Source organism: Aotus nancymaae, unplaced genomic scaffold, assembly GCF_030222135.1.
Source record: "Aotus nancymaae isolate 86718 unplaced genomic scaffold, 86718_ANA_hifiasm-v0.15.2.pri h1tg000012l, whole genome shotgun sequence".
In the NCBI taxonomy this organism is placed as follows: Eukaryota; Metazoa; Chordata; class Mammalia; order Primates; family Aotidae; genus Aotus; species Aotus nancymaae.
In genome coordinates, this window is record NW_026988423.1 from 20,104,611 (window position 1) to 20,125,197 (window position 20,587).

Here is a 20,587-nt window from a genome sequence, read left to right on the forward strand (position 1 = left end):
TGCAGTATAAAATTATATAGTTAATTAGTTAGATAAATTTTACCTAATTAATCAGGTAGATAAAATTATATTACTTGCCTAGTTAGTCTAGGTGTGATGGAAACACTCTGGCTTCAAGAAAAGGAAGCACTCAACCAGGTGTAGTGGCTCACACCTATAATCCAAGCACTTTGGGAGACTGAGGCAGGCAGATTGCTTGAACCCAGGGGTTTGAGACCAACCTGGGCAACATGATAACACTCCATCTCTACAAAAAATTTTAAAAAATTAATCAGGCGTGGTGGCGCATGCCTGTAGTCTCAGCTACTTGGGAGATAGATGGCTTGAGCCTGGGAGCTCAAGGCTGCAGTGAGCCAAGATTGGCCACTGCACTCTAGCCTGAGTGACAGAGTGGAACCCTATCTCAAAAAACAAACAAACAAAAAGTCAAGAAAAGAAAAGACACAGCAGCAGCACTTATCAGGGGTTTGTGCCTTGAACTGTTTTCTCCAGAGGTTGTTATGAGTTAAACCAAATAACTTGTTGTTGTTTTTGTTTTTGACACAGAGTCTTGCTCTGTCACCCAGGCTGGAGTGCAATGGCACAATCTCGGCTCACTGAAACTTCCACCTCCCAGAATCAAGCGATTCTCCCACCTTGGCCTCCAGAGTAGCTGGAACTACAGGTGTACCCCAACATACCTGGCTAATTTTTGTATTTTTAGTAGACAAGGGGCTTTACCATGTTGGCTAGGCTGGGCTCAAACTCCTGACCTCAAGTGATCCACCCACCTCGGCCTCCCAAAATTTACTTTCTTATCAGAAATCCAAGTCCAAGAGGTAAAGCCTCATCAAGTATTTCCCCCAACACTACAACCTAAAAAATGAAATTAAAACACTGTAATTCCTTAGTGCCCAGATTAACTGACTCAGTTAAACAAGCACTGGCACTTTTTGAAATGGATTAACTTACAAGATACAAGATAAGTCCTCCTAGGTATAGAAGGTACTCCATTTGCTTTTATTTTTTATGCCTTATCATTTGACATGAGAATAAAGATGAAAGAGAAGTTCCTTCATTGGTCATTTCTTCTAAACTGTTCTTTAAAAACACAAATAAATAAGGCCTTGCCTCTCCATGGATTTGGAAGCAAAATTAACAAAGTTCTCTCCTGGAGAGTCTAAGTCTGAGCAATTAAAGTTGACTCAAAGGAAAACTTGAAGGAAGCTCTTGCAGCATCAAAAAAAAAAAAAACAAAAAAAACAATGCTGTGATGAGCCTTTGTTTACAACAGATCTTAATTCTTTATCTTTCACTTGAGGAAGCTGTAAGGTCTTTGGCACTTTGCTAAAAATAGCAGAAGTAGAGCAGGTGACAAAGATGAATAGCTCCCAGAGACACAATTCAAAGCAGAGGAATTTAAGAAAAACTTCAGTAGTGCCTGCAAAAGATACTTTCCTGCCAGGTAAATCAAAACGGAAGTTAATTCCTCCTCTTGCAGCAGAATCACAATTTTCCAGACAGATGTTTCTCTTTCAACATTTCATGTTTACTGTTGGGCTACATTTTTGAAAATATGGTCAAACTCTAAAAAGCTGGTTTCACCATTGGGTCCACAGAGTTTCATTGTAACCTCATAAAATGTGAAGACCCTACATCATATCACCTTCTAAATTCCTTGAAAGCTACTGGCAAAATGACAAACCAAAAAGTACACTAAGTTTCAGTTGCAGATGGACTTAACATACATACCTGCTGTCTCTGACTAAAGGCCAGGATTCCCCATCCATGGGCAAGGTTCCATCTCCTCTTGGTGTAGCCAATAAGACTTTGGTCTTTTCAGGAGTTCATTTTAAGTCAGGCAAACAAGATGGGGTCAAAGATCAATCCTTAAGCCAAATTTCATCCTAAAAGATGTGCCTCATACGGGAGCTTATATTGTATATCTGTCCATCTATCTTATGGGACAAGTGTGGCACCGTATCTTCTGGTATTCTAGAAAGAAATTATTTCTCTTACTCTCCCAGTTTCCTCACCAGCCCATAAAATAAGAACTTTCACCTTCTTGAAAGTGCTGGAGAGGAAATTTCTAGACCTTCCTTCAATCCATATGATAGAGTGAATAACTTCTCTAATAAGTGAGACTGTAAAAAGCCTCAAAGGAGTGGCAGTGAATCCTTTCGGGACTCTTTCAGATTCTTTTGTTTTTTCAGATTCTTGTTATTAATATGGCAAGTCCTTGTTGGATCCTTCATCAGCTATCAACTTGACATTTCCTTCCATTGTTTTCGACTAATTGCAAAATCAAAACAGAAACTTAAAAGGCCACATACAAGATGCTTTAAAAATCATGTGCAACTCCCACTGAAAAGTCCACTTATTTCTTTCGACGCCTTCACTGAGTTTTGGAAAAAAAGAAAAAAGAAGTGGAGGATGGTGGCAAGAATATTTCTAAGAAAAGAAGCATTTCAAAGGCAAAAAATAAAAATAAAAAACACATAAAGAGAAATATTGGTCTCTGGTGGAAAAATGCCCATATATATCTCTAAACAGTAATGTACTAAGAACTCAAAATGTAGATGAAACCCCTGGACTGTTCAATGACAATTACAACTGTGGAAAAGATTCCAGCAGAGTCAAGTTTCTTAAGAAATTATCTGAACATGCCAGGAAAGTCACACATGTTCTGTGGCCAGAGTAGCCAACACTCACACTTGATAAGCCTCATCTCTAACTAAACAAAACAACTTTAAAATATCTTCCCTGCAAAAAAAACAGAAAGAGACAGTCCCTTCAAAAGCTCCTCCTCCTAAGAGGAAAGAACCTGTTAATTTGCTGTGTGCCCAACCTGGGAAGTACTTTACAGATCGCTGGTTCATTAGCATTTCTATCCACAACTTTGTATTCAAAGATCAAGTTGACAGGGGCATATTGCATGCTCTGCATTCTTATTTGGAAATTCCAATAACTGGCAGGATCCAAAAGCAACTCCAGGGTTCAAGTAAGTTCCCTCTGAGAAGTGGAGCCTTTCATGCTGAACATCCTACAACTGGCACAGCGGCACAGTTCTAAAGAGCAAAAAGAATGGACGTTGTTGTCCTAGGGTGGTTAGTTTCTTGTCTCAGCACTTACTTTTTAAAATCAATGATGGCAAAAGAGCCATAATCTTAATAGTTCCAGCAAGGATTCAACATGTTTGAATCAAGTATAGTTTGAAACAAATGTGGGACCTTAAAGATAATACATCCAAAGATGCATTATTGCCATTAATGGAGGTAAACAGTAAGAACTGGGCAGATGAGGCTATTAATTGCATACTCAACAAACATGAATGTATATAAAAGTATGTGATTTATCCATTCTGTAAGACATTTTAAAAGACACTGACACCAAAAAAAAAAAAAACTGCATATAAAATAAAATTAGGAGGTAACATTTAGATTCTACATACTTGATGGGGTCAAGGAGGAGAATAACTACACTTTAATTTTTTTTTTAATTACAGTCACAAGTGACATATATACAGAGGCTAAAGTACAACCTCAATTTGATTTTATATAATTTTATCTTAAGTCAGATGAGTTTGAGTAAAAATGTTTAAGTAAAAAGAACATTATAAAAGTCTCATTAAATTATCATTAAAGGCTTAGCCCTTGTGTATATAGATAAGACACAGGACTAGTTGAATGTTACAGTAGAAAGAGCACTGGATAGGAAATGCAAAAACCTGGACTTTAATCCTGGCTCTTCCAGTAGCTGTGTGATTTTGGGTAAATCACTAAAATCCCTTATAAAATAGAGACAGTAATCCCTGTCTGCCACATAGGGTTTTTGCAAGGATCAAGTGAAATAATGTATGTCATGTGTATTATAAACCTGAAAAACACCATATCAATGTAATATTTCCAATTATATTAATGTTAAGATTAGGGACACCGGAACATTAACAGGTTCTCAAATAACTAAGGACTTCCGTGATTTCGAACCTACCGCTGATCATGCTGTTCCCTCTGCTTAAAATGCTTTGCCACTGCCAGACTATCAGCTCAGTAAGGACAGGAACCTCTGTCTTATCCATCTGTAAATTCCTAATTGTTAACATAGTACCTAGTGCAGACTTCTTAGTTACCACATACTAAGTACCTAGTAATTGCCAGGTACTATATATTAAGGGCTTCTGCATGCATTTCCTTAATCTCCTTCACAACCCTGAGGTGGCTTACAGAAGAGAAAACTGATGCCCAGAGAGGGTAAATAACTTTGCAAAGGTGACAGAGACACATAAGTGGCAGAGTCAAAATCCAAATCCAGGTCTTTCAAATTCCAAAACCATATTCTTTCCACTCTGCTATTTTCCCCTTCACATTGCAGGTGCTCGATAAGTCAAATTTGGTAAAAGTGTGCATTTTAACCACAATGTACATCAAAAGACATTATTCAAAGTAAGCATTTAGATACAATCTAAAATTTCAAACTTGACTTTTAAAATCCATGGGCTTAGCCCAGGTAAGAACTCCAAAAGATGTCCCTGGATTTGCAGATATATCAAAACACAGATGAGAAATTCATTCTTAGCCAGCACAAAACAGGACTGAAAATTCTGAGTGAGGGGTATGAAAGAAAATCCAGAATCTTTTGTCTTGCCAGAAAATCCTTAAATAATTCAGCTCCCATTTATTTTAATAATTAAGCAATTGCAACTTTATTTAAAGAAGACTCACATGAATCTAAATGTCTAGGCTGCCAAGAAAAGTGGAACAGACTTTAAAACCTCCCCCCATACCTCCCTTCTGAGCAGAAAAACCAGCCTAAGGAGTTTCAGCCTGATAGGTAATTGTTTTGTAAAATTAAAAGTCACAGAAAATTGGAGTTTAGAACGGAAAAATGTCATCTCAACCGTAACACTAATAAAAACAGCTAATGAATAAGTGCATTCTGGCAAGAATATATAAAAATTGCAAAGCCCAATGTGGACAGTATGGAATACAGAAGGAATCCATGTGAGTAAACATCAAATGAGGGATTATCCTTATTTGTGAAGAATCCATTCCAGCAAGAAATTGAACTAGAGATCTTTTGCATCCAACAGCAGCAGGACTACCTGTGGTGTTCACAGAAAATATTTATGGGTGTACTCTTCTCTTTTCCCTGTGGCTCTTAGCTGTGGAAGCAATCAGCTGATGTTTGGGGGATACTAAAGCCCCTCCTTCTCAAATTACACTGAGCTCTGATTAATTTTCAAAAGTATAAATGCTTATATGTAGTGAGGAACAACATAACTGTAATTATATAGGCTTTAAAACAATGAGCTATGCCTTACCAATATGTTCCACAACAAAAAGCAAAAGTGAAAAGCAACTGAGATTACCTCCCAGCTTTGTTAGGTGTGTGATCTTCAAACAAGAAAATGATGTAATCTATCCAAGGTTCAGTTTCTTCGCCAGTAAAATGAGGATAAGGGTAGACACTAGAATAGTGGTGAGAATTAAATAAGACAATAAATGTGAAATGTTTACTTAGCAGGGTGCTTGGCAGGCAGTAGGTATTCCTAAGTGTTAGCTGTAATTATTACTATTATTATTATTGTTATTATTACATTATACCCTGCCCCTATTCCATGCATGTATTTCATCTTGCAAGCCAGGAAAAAGTCCCTGGCATCCACTGGAAAGTCCTATATAAGTTGCTGGGGTCAGGGAGGGTGTTTCCCCCCCATCCACATTTAGCATTGCTCTCATTTCTAGGGGTTCAGTAACCACATACCTCTTCAGGAATACCACTTCTGAGGTTTGTAATCTAATGCACGTGCCAATAATATCCCACCAGACATAATTTCCATTAACAGGTCTTCTGGAATCAGATAAAAGACTAGCCCAGATATCAAACTCAACTGCCATTTCCATTTGCATATTTCTAAGTTAAGGCATATATACTCACAAAGATCTAATAGACTTTTTTTAATTAATCAAAGCCCTTCAAAGTTAGAACAGAGTAGATACCCCTTTTCACTTCATCATTGCGTATGACGCATAGCAAGGCTCCACAATTCGGTTAATCACTCATCATGTAAACAAAGAAACCTCTCGAGAGCCAAAGAGCAACATGTGCATGGATGCGTGATGCATAAGGGTTTTTAAAACAGGAACAATGCAATCTATTCAGCAGAGAAGAGTACGCTGTGCCAATTAAATATGTTGGGTTCCATAATTATAACTGCAATAATGAATGGAAAGGAGTGTTACTGCTGCACAATGCACTTCTGTATTCCAGTGATCTGTCTCTGGTCTGATTCCTTTAGATTCTTCCTCTGATTAGATCTTATTGCAGATTACTTTCTACTATCAATGTATTACATGTATTCTCCCCACCCAACAAAAGGCCTAACTTTCACAAATAACTAAGGCAAAAATATTCTATTCCCTTGATAGAGTTTTATACTTTTTAAACATTGAATTTATAGCTACAATGTCACAATTACATTTTCCAAAGAGAAATGAAAAAGCTATGAATAAATTTTCATTCAGACATGCCTTTCTCTCAAGAAAAGAAATGTTGAGATCTTCTCCCATTCCTTTTGTTTCCTAGAGAGAGAAAGAAAAGACAGAGAGAGAGAAGAAAGAAAAAACAGAGAGAGAGAGCACACTCGGAGTTAGGATAAGGAGGCTCTTCCTTCCCTGCTGACAGTCGAGTCTAACAGTGGCATGGACCGGTTGATTCTTTCCACCACTAGTGAACCTGAAGAGACTAAATTGGAAGAATCGAAAAGACTTTCACACACACAGTTAATTCAAAATGGTCTAGTCACTACTTGCAACCATCTCAGAAATCTGAAGAATTTCATTCTGGACCATATGTGCATATGGTTTCTTTTATCCTCACACACTTATGCTTCAGTGGGTTCAATAAATTTTAAAAATAAATTACCTCCTAGTACTTCACCATAACACTCAGACTTTCTGGCCTTTCCATACTCAGGCCAGACTATTTCTGTTTGTTTATATATAATTTGTTTTACCTTCTATTAAACCCTCTACTGATTTCCCACAAACAGGATTTAAATTCTGGAACTGAAAGGGTACTTAGGTGCTTTGGAACCTGCAAAGCAGATCTAAACACCTAGCACCCCTTTTTTCCAGTTAGCAGGTAGACTCACAAAAAAGATTCTGTTTCTAGAGAAAGCCTCCCCATCTTCCAAACCCCTCTCCTGAGGTTTAGGCTTTCATAAGTTTCTCAATCTTACTTCTGGGCAGCAAATTTTGCCACCAGCTAGTCTACACAAGTGTTGAAGGACATCACATATTCACCTTTTTTATTTCAGTTTGCTCTCTAACGCAATCCTTTTCCCTTTAGCCATGGGTATTGGTTCACACAATGTAAACAGCTCTTAAACTCAGTCCCAAAGGCCAGGTTTTTCAGGTGCTAGAAGTATGTCACACAAATACAGTATTTACAAATAGCCCAAAACAATACAACTCAACTACACACAGCTTTACTAGCTTGACAAAATCCTCTCCCACAAGTAACCAAGTGCTATAGAAATACTTCTGTGGGCCAAAAATCATGCATTAACTTTTTGCTTCTGAACTTACATAATTTTTTCTGAAGATCTCGAAGTGCACTGTCACCACAATTGTTTTAAGTGGAAATAAATAATGGAACTAGAAACGATGATAACAGCCCTAATAATAACAAAGTTATTTATTGCGTAATTAACATGGTCAGACATCATACTTTCTTTCTCTCATATACCTCTTATTCTCCCTTATCTCTACTCTAGTGACGGTACCGCCATGATTCTGGCCTGGGTCACTGGAGGTAAAAGTAACTTTATACTGTCCATGCACCAGAAGGAAAAAAAAAAAAAAAAAAGCACAGCACTTGTATCAACTGACTACCGGCTCAATGTTTCCCATTTTTCTTTTCCTGAAATCTTTATACAGCCACAGCCTTGTTCCTTTTAAGTACGAATTAATTTATTTCAGATTCTAAGCCTATGAACCCATGCTAATTTGCATGGCTAAGTAGAAAGGCACCAAAAACAATTAGCAAAAGATCTTCAGTAGGAAGAGATCTTCTAAGCCTGCTAACCAACCTGAGGTAAAATTTCAGTGTAGGTGTTCATTCATTCAATACAGATTTACTGGGTTGCTAACATGTACATGGTACTGTGTAATAGAAATGGAAACACACACACACACACGTATATATAATTATATTTAATAAATATATATATATAATATATCTCCTAGTCTGTCAATATTTGTGGTTTAGTAGGGTGATTTGAAACTCTAAACATAATAGGATATTATAAATCTCACAAAGAATAATAACGTAGTTCAGATAAAGCAAAAGTGGTCAGGAAAGTCTTCACCTTCATATAAAAACGTAAAGGGTGAATAATATCTCAAAGAATTGATATGGGAGAAGAAGATAAATGCTGATCAAAATACTTAAAGATGAGAAACTCTAAACTGTGGAGAATCACAAGTTAGGAAAACAGGCAAGCAGCTGACGAGGAACGGTATAGACCACAGCCATAGGGAATAAGTAGCTGACCCTGAGCAAAGCAAAAGGAAGTTGGGATGTAGGCAATGTTTTATTACCAAGGTCAGGAGGACCTGGCAACTACTTGCACATGAAGCGTGAAAAGAAGATAAAGATGTTTACAGAGATTCAGGCCCAGAGGCTGCCTAGGTGAACCATGGTGGTGAGCTATGAAAGGAAAAAGGAAATGAACATGGATGAACCCACTGAGGAACCTGCTTTTTGGTGATGGCTATAGGGGCAGGCTTTCTAATTTGGGGTTTTGTCTTTTTGGTTTATTTGTATATTTGCTTGGGAAGTGAGATAGTGAATAGCTGGAGATAATCTCTGTTTTAAACAAGAGAAGTTTGAGAGGGCAGGGGGACTCCCAGGGGGTAGCAGGAATAGCAGGTGGTTGACAATGCAGTTCAGGAATCTAAAAAAAGAAAGAAAAAAAGTCGGGTTGTAGGGAAAAGCAACACTTGAAGCTGTGAGAGGAAATAAGATCTAGAACACCAAAGAGAACCCATGGAAAAATGGAAGCAAATAACCGAGGACAAAACAATGGGAAACATTTAGCAGTTAGAGGAAGAAAAAACAGCTAGGCCAAGTGTTGCCAAATAATGCTATCCAAAAAGGTACAGGCAGTGCCGCAGAACAAATGGAGGAATTTTTAAATGGAAACGGGAGTTAATGGTGCCAAATACTGTGGGGTGGGCAAAGAAGATAATGCTTAACTAAGGGCCACTGATGCTTGGTGACCTTCGAAAGTTTCATTTCAGTACAGCGGAGGTAGCAGCAATTAAATCGTGATCTATCTCGGAAAGCTGACTGCTTTGGCCGGACAAATGAATGGCTGAAAAGCAGTCCAGGAAGAGGCGAGAGTGAAACCGGAAAGGAACCGCCTTGCCTATCACCTGCACTACATCCAGGGCTCAATGTGAGCACCTCGGGTTGTCCGTGAGTTCTCCCACTCGACAGCGTGACCCTCCTTTTGCTGAATCACCCAATTTGGTTTGCAGGCCACCGTGACCTGTGCTCAGTAAGGTGTACCGACATCATCAGCGGCCTCTGCTGACAAGTGCCGCATCTCATCTCATACAGAATTAAAACAGATAACACCAGAGCAGAGCCCCATGAACCTATTAAATATTCTACAAGTAATTTATTTTTGATGTGGAGGAGGAGGGAGGAAAGTAAGGGACGCTAGAAAACCATCATTATGTTGAAAAGTATCTGAATATCAACAAGGTAAGGGTTATAATCACAACAAGACTTAATTGTTCTGTCCAGGCAAAGGCTGGGAATCTATTTCTCTGACTTTCAAAGCAAGAAGGCTTAGAGAGGCCCTTCAGTTTGTGTGGCAGTCTACATGGCTAGCACCTAGACCATCCTCTTTTAAAGGGTTCACACATAAGAAAGGCAGTGGCGTAAAGAATAGAAAGGGGAGAAAGAAGAAAGGGGAATGAAGCAGGGGGCATAGCTGTGCACTAGGGAAGGGCATGGTGACTGGGAAAAAAGGGAGAAATAAATTGAGCTAGAGCTCATGTGCACCTGTAAAATAGGCACTTGGAGATAGCTGGCAGTAGTAGCTTTATTTCAGCATGGTCTCTACCCCTTTGAGAATCTGGTTTTAACACAGACTCTCCCAAAAAAAATGCATGTAAAATATTGCATGTTATTTCTGGGGACTCACCAACAACCTGAAGGCTGTTGATGCCATGGACCCTGCTCTGGGAGCCCTCTGCTTTAACTCATCAAACTTACTTTTTCAACACCTAGACACCTCTGACCAAAGCCCTTGAAACAATTCTATCCCCACCCTCAGTTTGCCAATGTCTTTCTGCCAGAAAAAAGAACAGCTCAGACTAACTCACAATGTCAACATTTGTTAAGACATATAATATTTTTATATCCTGATTTAAATAATTTCTTAGCATGCCATTAACCTTCTCTGGTTTAAAGAAAAAATCAATTCAAAGCAAAAACTGATGTCACTGTGAGAATTACTTTTCACCTACACACAGCAGCCAACAAAACAACCTCAAAAGAGAATGAGATATATATGTACCTTCCTGTTTCAGAATTGTATTATAGGAAACAATGCCGATCTGCTTTCTTTTCCTTTGTAAAAATCCAGGTATCTGACATTTCACTGCCATTGGGTACTCCTATGAAAGGTTATGTTTTCATAATGGAAAAATTCTCACTGACCCAATGGGGTTTCTACTTCCTTACTCATCAATTAAAATCATCTGCAAATTTCAGCTTGCTTTAGTGAAGTACAGCTAAGTGTTTTAACACTCCCAACATGCAAAGGAGATAAGACCAGTAAAATGTCACATCCATATTGTCATCTTTCAATCTACACCCTAAGCCTGAAAACAAAAAGGCTTTTTTTCAGGAGGGGGGACAAGGGGAGCAGCCAAATTTTTTATAGAAATAGATACTCAGCTTTCCAGCTCCCAGGTGCAAATTAATTTTTCTCCTAATTTTGGCCCAATCGCCACTTGCAAGAAATGCTATATTATCTCATAGGCCTCCAAGTTCCTGAGATGAAACATCTTTAGTTCAGACTTTCCAATCTTGTTTGCTCAAGTCTGCTGACAGAGACTGGAGGCAATCTGCATCTATTCCCTCTTCCTTTACATTGAATCAATTAGCAATGTTAAATATTTTACACATTAGTCTTATTTCACTGAACAAAACAATCCACAAGCAGCCTAGGTAGTGGCAGTGTAAGACAGGAAATGGATCAGATGTGGAGAAAACTGAAGGAAGGGAAAAGTATGTTATAGGTGAATGTGTATTTTAAAAAATATAAAAATCTATTCACAATTCACTGAAGATGGATTGCTTGTTTCTTTCCTTCTACTGACAGGTCCTGAATCTTTACGGAGAGCATTAAATTAAAGTGCATAATAGGTTTATGTAGCGTACTGCACATTGGAGACATTAGTCACGTCCCTTAAGCATTTTTCTCATTTTCTAAGCCTGACTTAAGCCCCATTTCCCCATTGATGAGGGAAGGCCATACTAACCCACAAACCAGGTCTGCAGTCTGGTGTGCCATTTTTTATATTTGTCAACAGAGGCTGTGTCCTGCACTCCGAGCCCTCATAGATTATTACAGTTCCCACACAGTTTACAGAAATCAGGGAAAAGTTAATAGGGTCATTCAAGTGGAACTTTTTTTTTTTTTGCTCTTCCCTCTTCAAAACACACTGTATCATTAAGGAGGGAAAAAGAGAAAAAGAAAACAATTCACAGTTGTCTTGCGGAACCCTGACTGAACTGATGAGTAGGACAATCTTTACTCAAGCACATAGGCCAAATTTATATGTAATACAGCCAGAAGCTTTGAACCAACAATACTAGGTCACTTAAAAGATGTTGTTCAGGTATTCTAGAACATTTTATGCCAGTATCAGCATCCTTTATTGATCTCCTAATGTGGTACCATGTTTTCAAAAAATTTCCAGGAGGCACTCCTATTGGGCATTGAGTTTACAAATGCTATTTAAAATATACACAAACTGTACAACCACTTATTTGGACATCTAGGCAAATCTGATGCTAATGAGGAAGCTGAAAAGAACAGGTTGCTTGCCATGTAGCTAGATTTCATTAGCATTATACAGACTTCTGCATCATATTATTTTTACTGTGAAATAATTAGAGCCGTTGATCTCTGCCTGCGAGTGCTACTACCTCAGCACACTACATCTGGGCTTGAAGAAAAAGACATTTTGATAACAGTCAAAGAGAAAAGCAAGATCACTGCAGCAAGCTTACCCAATAACTTACTGCATGAATTTCGGATAGTCTCATTCTATCCTAGATCCAAAAACTTCCATATGATGAACTTACTGGTTCTAGATAGTTATGTTCTGAGTGATATGAGGAGTGTTTAGTAAACTTACAATCAGTAGAAATAAGATGTCTAGTTAATGTCTTGGCACATGAAACCCACAGTCTTTCCCCAGGTATCAAAAGAAGTAAATATATGTATTTAGGTTACAATAGCTAATACTAACAGAGCCCTTACCAAGTACCTTCTGCTATGATAAGCATATAGATACAAAGATATTCCCATGACCTCGTGAGATAGATTTTACTATCCCCATTTTACAGACAAGAAAACTAGGGCTCAGACAAGTTAGGTTAGTTGCACAAGTTAACAGATGATATCAGAAAAAGATTTTAATCCTGAAAAGACTTACTTCAGAATCTGCCTTCCTTTACTGTTATGTTTACCTCCTATATTTGCTGTCCTTAGATTCTTTTTCCCAAGTATTCAGTTTTGACAAAACAGCCTCTATAACGTTTTACAGGAATGAAAAGTAGAACCAGTGTTACAAATTTTAACCAGGGAATTTGGAATGCCTGTGCCTAGGTTTTTCTTGATGTTTTGATGAGCACCATTGGCTTTAATTCTATAACAGAATTCTGCTAAAATGCGTAACAAGTAATTTACAGACTTCTAGTTCAGACTGAGCAACAAACATGACTTTCATGTATTCAACCCATAATGGATTATAAGACTCCAGCGATGCGACTATGATTTTCAGAGAATGTTCATTTAGCCATACAGGTAATTAGTAATTTGTGTTATTTACTTTCTGGTAAAGACAGGATGAGCTAAAAAAAGCTGTGAAAAAAACTTCCAACATCTCTCTCACCCTGTGGCACCCCAAAATCAAAACTGCAATGACTTGTAGCACCCTAAGTCCTCAACAGTTCTTGTCCACCAGAGTGAATGAAGGCAGAACTAGTTTGACATTTCCTGCTGACTGTGATTAGAGCATCTTTTAATGAAGCTCACTTCAAGTCATTTTAAAACCATTTGCTCATGTCAACATCAATGTACTCAGCATTATCTACCAATTAGTAAACCGGAAAATATTCTTTAGATAATCTAAAATCTCAGTAAAATATTCAGCATGCCATTCATTTACTATAAACTGCCCTGTAAAAACAAATTAGCAAAACCAGCTGTCACAGGACAACATAAACATCCATTATGCAACCCAACTACTTCAGTCGCTAGCCCAAGGTTTTTCGGGAAAGAAAAAATGTGGTAGAAATATAAATCAACAACAATTTCAAATGTTTAGCATGTGTCTTCAGAATAACATGTTGCACCAATAATAAGGTGTGCATTTACCTTCCCCATATGTGAGATCAAATTTGAACTAGGAAAAAAAGGGTTAAATGAAACACTCTTCACAGTTCTTTCAATTAGGATCTTGAGTTTTTGTGCTGCAATAAGTCTGGAAGGCTAAAAGAGTTCTAACATTTGTCATGCTTCATAAAGATCAGAAATGTCAAAGAGCATGAAAGCTGACCAAATATGAATATGATTATGAATATGCAAGGAAAGATCAATTCAATAGTAGGACTCAGATTTTGCACAATCCATTTATATACACTGCAGAAACCACCTCCCAAACTTACAGGAAACCTGTGAGTACATCACTTACCAGCCAACATTGACTCGTCCTTTCCAAAAATCAGCCTGACAAAATTCTATAATTTAAATATGGAAATATTTCAATAGCCACCTTCCACTTAGGACCCTTTCAGTATTTTTCATTTTAATGTACTGGTTATAAATAAACCGCTGCAGCACCTGTTAAGAGGGATTAAAAAACGCTTTTATATTATGAGAGACCGGGTGAGAGCTTATTCTCTGATGAAGACACTCATGATATGCACAAGACGTCTGTAGTGGAGGAGCAGTATTCTTCAACAATGATTTTGATTTAAGAATCTAAATTAGGCTTCAGTCACTGATGACTACTTCGACCTTCTAAACGATAGGGAACACTTCGGAGTGGGTACCTAACACAAAAGCTGCCAATCACGAACTGGAATGAGCTTGAATACACAAACCCAACTGATTGAAGATAGAAAGGCTTGAAGGTGCAAGGCTGCTCTTTCCTTAGAAGAGCTATAATTCCCCCCCCCCCCCACCCCCACAAAGAAGCACCAGAACCAATACAAAAGGTGCCCACAAACAGTTTCACAAAATATTTCCTAAATTCTCATGGGGCCACCCAACTATGAATCAGTTCAATTTCCAGGACATTTCCATTCTGAGATGAGCTAGGCATATTAAGGCATAAAGAAATAAATACACTTGAAAACAGGTGGCTTGTCCCTAAGCCCCTCCTCATAGGCTGAGTTGAGCATGGAAAAGAGAGGAGCCATAACAAGGACCACTTAGGCTAAGACCATTGTAATTTTAAAATTTTCTCAAAGGAGAAAATAAATCTACAATACTCTCATCCTATTCTGAGTGAATGAGTTTACAGGGTTTTCTCCTTACTCTTCAGCAATCCAAGGCAAATGCACAGGACCTTCAAACAAAAGAAAAAGAAAATCCAAGGAACTTAAATTTTTTTTTTTTAATCACAAACCTAGTCACATCCATACATCTTCTGGAGAGAGGTCAGAAAGTTGTCTCAAGTTTACACTTCTCTTCTTAACATTAGTTATTAAGAAAGGCATTTCATCTTGATTATAGCCACCAATAAATTAAAAGTGAATATATTCCATAAGTACTTAATTTCATAACTAGGTACTATACTTGCTTATGGTTTTCATATAGAAAAAGATGTAATAAAACAAAAGCATTCATTATCTGGTATCTATAAAAAAGGTAAGTAAGCTGTAATAATAATTTATAATTTTGCACATTTAAACTTCCTACTTCCAATATTTACCAAAATTTTATTTAACAGTAAAATAGATTTTGAAAAACAGATACATATTCATTAGAAAAAAAAAATCAAGTCACAGAAAATTACAAAAAAGAAAAACTGTAAGTATCACAATCTCAGTCTTATATTCCCAGCACCACATTACATGAGATGAGACAAGCATACTGGAAGATAAAAGCTTGAAGATAGTAGATTTGAAGCCTTCTCCACAATAATGAAGGCTCTCCTAGAACAAGTGATTTGTGAAATCCAGAAGAAAAAAACAGACAAAACTTCATGAATAGCACATTTGTTAAAATCTTCAAAGACTTCAATTTTAAAGAAAGGAATTAATAACAGTTATGAAAATGGCTAATGGACCTTATATCTTACAGGGGTGTGTCTGTGTGAGTGGTGTGCATGTGTTTTTTCAGAAAGACAAAAGGGTCTGTGGATAATGGCAGGGGAGGGCAGCATCTTATTGTAGTTATGTGTGTTTTGAGTTTTTAGAAACAAAAATCATACAGGGGTGCTCCAAATTTTCATTTATCCCAAGGTCAGTAAATAAGCATAAGTCTACAGGAAAACCCAGACTAGGGCATGATATCTGTATTAGTCTGTTCTCGTGCTGCTAATAAAGACATACCTGAGACTAGGTAATTCATAAAGAAAAAGAGTTTGGACTCACAATTCCACATGGCTAGGGAGGCTTCACTATCATAGCAGAAGGCAAAGAAGGAACAAAGTTACATCCCACATGCCAGCAGGCAAGAGGGGATGTGCAGGCGAATTCCCCTTTATAAAACCATCAGATGTCATGAGACTTATGCACCATTACAAGAACAGCACAGAAAAAAAAAAAAAACCCACCCCTATGATTAAATTACCTCCCACAGGGTCCCTCCCACAACACGTGGGAATTATGAGAACTACAGTTCAAGATGAGATTTAGGTGAGGACACAGCCAAACCACATCCATACCTAAGATGCAAAATATACGTTCTGCCCTATTGAACTCTTATGGAAACTGATTCCTACTTCTCAAATTATAAGTATGGCTAAGTATACTCACCTTTCACAGAAGGCACTTCAGCCACTCCTCTATAAAAATAATAATAGCTGACACTTATCTAGCACTTTCTATGTCCCAGGCATTGTTCTTTTTTTTTTTTCAAGCCTACGGCACCCAGTATTCCCAGACGGTCTCCCATCCAAGTACTAACCAGGCTCAACCCCGCTTTGCTTCCGAGATCTGACGAGATCCGGCGAGTTCAGGGTGGTATGGCCATAGACCCAGGCATTGTTCTAATAGTTTTACGTATATTAACTCATTTTAATACAACAACTCTATGAGATGGATGCCATTATCCTCCCCATTTTATAAATGGAAAGACTGAGGCTCAGAGAGGTTGAATACCTAAGATTACATAGAAAGGAAGTGGCAGAGCCAGGATGTGAAACTAAGTGGTCTGTCTCTTGTTCCACGTAAATAAGCTGTTAGAGGCAGTGCTTTAGGATGATATGAAGCTGTCAATTGTCTTTATGCATTAAACCATGAGGAAGTGGAACTTATAACCATACTATCCGCAACTTCTGGGGCTTTTTTTTTGAGACAGAGTCTTTCTCTGTTGTCCAAGCTGGAGTGTATTGGTGCAATCTTGACTCACTGTCACCTCCATCTCCCAGGTTCAAGAGATTCTCCTGTCTCAGCCTCCCAAGAAGCTGGGATTACAGGTGCCCATCACCACTCTTGGCTAATTTTTAGTAGAGACAGGGTTTCACCCTGTTGGCCAGGCTGGTCTTGAACTCCACACCTCAGGTGTCACCACTCTTGGCTAATTTTTAGTAGAGACAGGGTTTCACCCTGTTGTCCAGGCTGGTCTTGAACTCCACACCTCAGGTGATCTGCCCAGCTTGGCTTCCCAGAGTGCTGGGCCTACAGGTGTGCACCACCACACCCAGCCCTGGGGCTTTTCTTTTACTTTCTGCTTCCATGACCTTGGTCATTAAGCAAAGCAGCGATTTTCTAATCAGCAAAGGAAAAATAATAGTAATGCCTACTTTACATGACACTGTGAGATATGATACAATGCATGTTAAAGTACTCCGTAAACTATTTTAATGATTAAACTTTTCATAATATCATCTTCTCTCCTTCTCCATGTTAGACCACTGGACAGTTCCATTAATTAGATGTGTTAGGAAAAGAATAAAAACTAAATAAAGAACCAAGCACCAGAGTAGTTTGAAACTGTCTTCAATAATACTGATTAAACTAGCCATTGACAATGAAACAACATTCTTGGGAAGGCATTGTGTCAAAAAACCCATTTAACCAGCCTCATTTGTTCTACTGGAAAAAACCATAAAAACCTTTCAGATACTATTAGAAAGTAAGCTATCATCCATTAAAACTAAAGTTGAATGAAAAATTTTTTAAAAATGCAATAAATTTGTCAAAAAGTCAAGTAATAGTTCTTACCATTCATTAATGATTATAAAGCACTAAAACTTGAAGCCCTGTACAAATTAGGACATCTGCACAGACCAGAACCATGAAATGCCATATATATATCATTCAGTACATTTACTAAGGGCCTACTATGCAGCGAATAGAACTGCTTCTGTGGAGTGATTTTTTTCTTTAAGTGTGCTGTCCTGGTGGAGTTAATAAAAGGTGCCATTTATAGAGCACCTAATGTAGGACAGGGATTGTACAGGACATTACCTACCAAATCTCACTTAATCCTTGCAATATAACAATCATATGAAGTAGGCAGTATTATCCCAATTTTTCATGAGGAAACTAAGGTCAAATAATGTGAATCAATCACTGGAAGAAGTGAAGGACCCTGAAGTCAAAACTGGTCACCCTCTCTGCAGTACATGCTCCCTTTCCTTATGATATCAGCAGGGGTGCCCCAGACTTTTAACCAGGGTACACTCTAACATCAGAGGAGAGGGAATTAATGAATACCCTAAGTAGCCAAAAGTTGCACAAGCACAGACATCTTCATCCTTGGGTATTCATGTACATTTTTTCTTTCTACTCAGGAACATATTTACTGTGTTGACAGTTAAAATTTTTTTTTTCTCCATTCAATTAGTGAAACTGACAGACCAAAGATTTGTACCAAATATATCCTGTGCTAGTTTAGGGGAACACATGTCTGTCAAAAGGACAGAACATACACATACAGCAGTCAACCAAAGTCTTTATAGAAAAACACGATCAACAAGGAGAAATGAGCAGAATATAAACTGAGCACCTATTGTTCAAACAGTGAACTGAGACTGCCTCAAGGAAGCGAATTTTGGGACTGACATTTTAAATGAGGAATTAGAAGTGGCTGAGAAAATGAGAAGCAGGTATTCAAAATGAAAAAGTTGACAGAGACTAAGCAATGGAAGTGGGCCAAAGAGGTAAGGCTACTAAGCCTTTGGCACTGAGTATGTGAATCTGGGTTTATACTGTGCACTGGTTCTCAAACATTAGCTGGAGTCAGAATGACCCCAAGGACTTGTTACATACAGATTTCTAGGCTCCACCCCCAGAGTTTCTGACTCAGCAGGTCTGGGGTGGCACATTCTAACATGTTCCCAGATAATGCTGATACTGCTGGCCTGGGCACAATGCAGGCTGAGATCGGGGGAGGGAGGGAGCACGTTCACTGGAGTGCATTGGAGGGTTTCAAATATGAGATGGCAGTGAGCTATGCTTTAGTTTTCAAACTGCAGAGCTAGTTAGAGAGAAGGAAAACACCACGGATGGAATGAGTAGCAAGACCAGTGGTCATAAAATAAGAAAGATTGGGTTGGGCATGCAAAGAGTTCATGTACAGAAGCTAGTAGGCATTGAAAAGGTGACCATAAATCAAGGGAGGAAGAAGAGGGCAAGGGGCCATGGCAGACACTGCAAGGGGTAAGAGGAGCTAGGTGCAAACCAACCAGGCACAAACAATCAGCAGAAATTGGCTCAGATTTGATCACACCAGGGTTCCAGAAATAGAGGGTCAAAAATGATTCTGCGGTTCCAAAGAGCAAATCTATCTTGAATAAAATAAAGGGGAAACTGAGAATGCTTGCTTATTTGTTAGGATGACGAGAAATGGAATTCAGTTTTGTGTATAAGTTTCCAATATCAAAAGGTCACCCTAGCACTTCTCTCCTATAGTTAAGTAGATTTGAGATCCCAGAGAAGGAAATTAAGTTTAACAGTGGATCACAGATATGGGTTTGGAGTCATTTGCCTTTTGAAGAAAGCTGAATCTACAACAGTAAATGGGTTCTCAGAAGGAAAAGCATATGTTAGAACAGAGTACTCAGGCTAAAGGCATCAAAGATGCCTCTCAAAAAACATATATATATATATGTATATGGAGGGGGGTGTGCACACACGCACGTATGTGCACATGCATGCCTAGTTATTAACAAATCAATGTACAGGCTTAGTTTGTATAATCAGAAATTAACTAAATATGACATTCTTCAAAATTCCCCAGTTTTCCAATATTGAAATGTTAATTTATTATTCACTGCCACATTGGTGTCACTCTTTCACCTCTTACCAAGTTCCTTGCATGAGCCCTCTGGATGCAAATTGCTCTTTGTGTTTTGCACAACATATCCATCTGTGTTCTCACATTCACAAACCCTAACATCCTTTCTTTGCTGTACAAGGAACATATATTTATATTGCTGTATTTAAAATAAAGAAAAGTGACATACAGCTACCTTGGATTTTGAAAAGAATATTATACCTTGCTAAAGATACTGAAAATTAATTATGTCTGATAATTAATGGCCTAGAAAGCAGAAAAAAAACCAAATTTTTAAATTTTGGATAACTTTCTGTGATCTACTTGCGACATGTACTCTTCCAAAAACACACTGTTCAGACAGTTTCTTAAAACCAAGCATTTCAACCAGAAGCAAATAACTAAGGTTAGGTGCTAATATAGCTTCTCAGCACAAGTTTCATAGTCAGAAAACTCATGCTAGTTTCAGTATTAATTCAATCATTTGCTAGCTAAATCATCTTAGGCAAGGTACTTAATTTGACTAAGACTCCTTTTCCTCATCAGTAATTTGAGGTTTAAAAAGTAAGTAGGCTGGGCATGATGGCTCACACTTATAATTCCAACACTTTGGGAGACCAAGGCAGGAGGACAGCTTGAGGGCAGGAGTTTGAGACCAGCCTGGGCAGCATAGCAAGACCCCCATATCTACAAAAATTTTAAAAAACTAGCTGGGCATGGTGGCACACACATGTAGTCCCAGCTATTCAGGAAGCAAAGGCAAGAGGATCATTTGGGCCCAGGAGTTCAAGGCTGCAGTGAGCCATTATGCCTCCACTGCACTTCAGCCTGGATAACACAGTG

The 20,587-nt window shown here is 38.2% G+C and overlaps 1 protein-coding gene and 1 pseudogene across 6 annotated transcripts in view; both read right to left on the minus strand.

Moving 5' to 3' along the window:
- The window catches only part of CADM1 (cell adhesion molecule 1), a 325,717-nt gene that overhangs the window by 276,021 nt on the left and 29,109 nt on the right, over positions 1 to 20,587 (minus strand). The gene's annotated exons all lie outside the window — the stretch shown is intronic.
- On the minus strand, positions 16,381 to 16,499 carry LOC135274729 (5S ribosomal RNA; annotated as a pseudogene).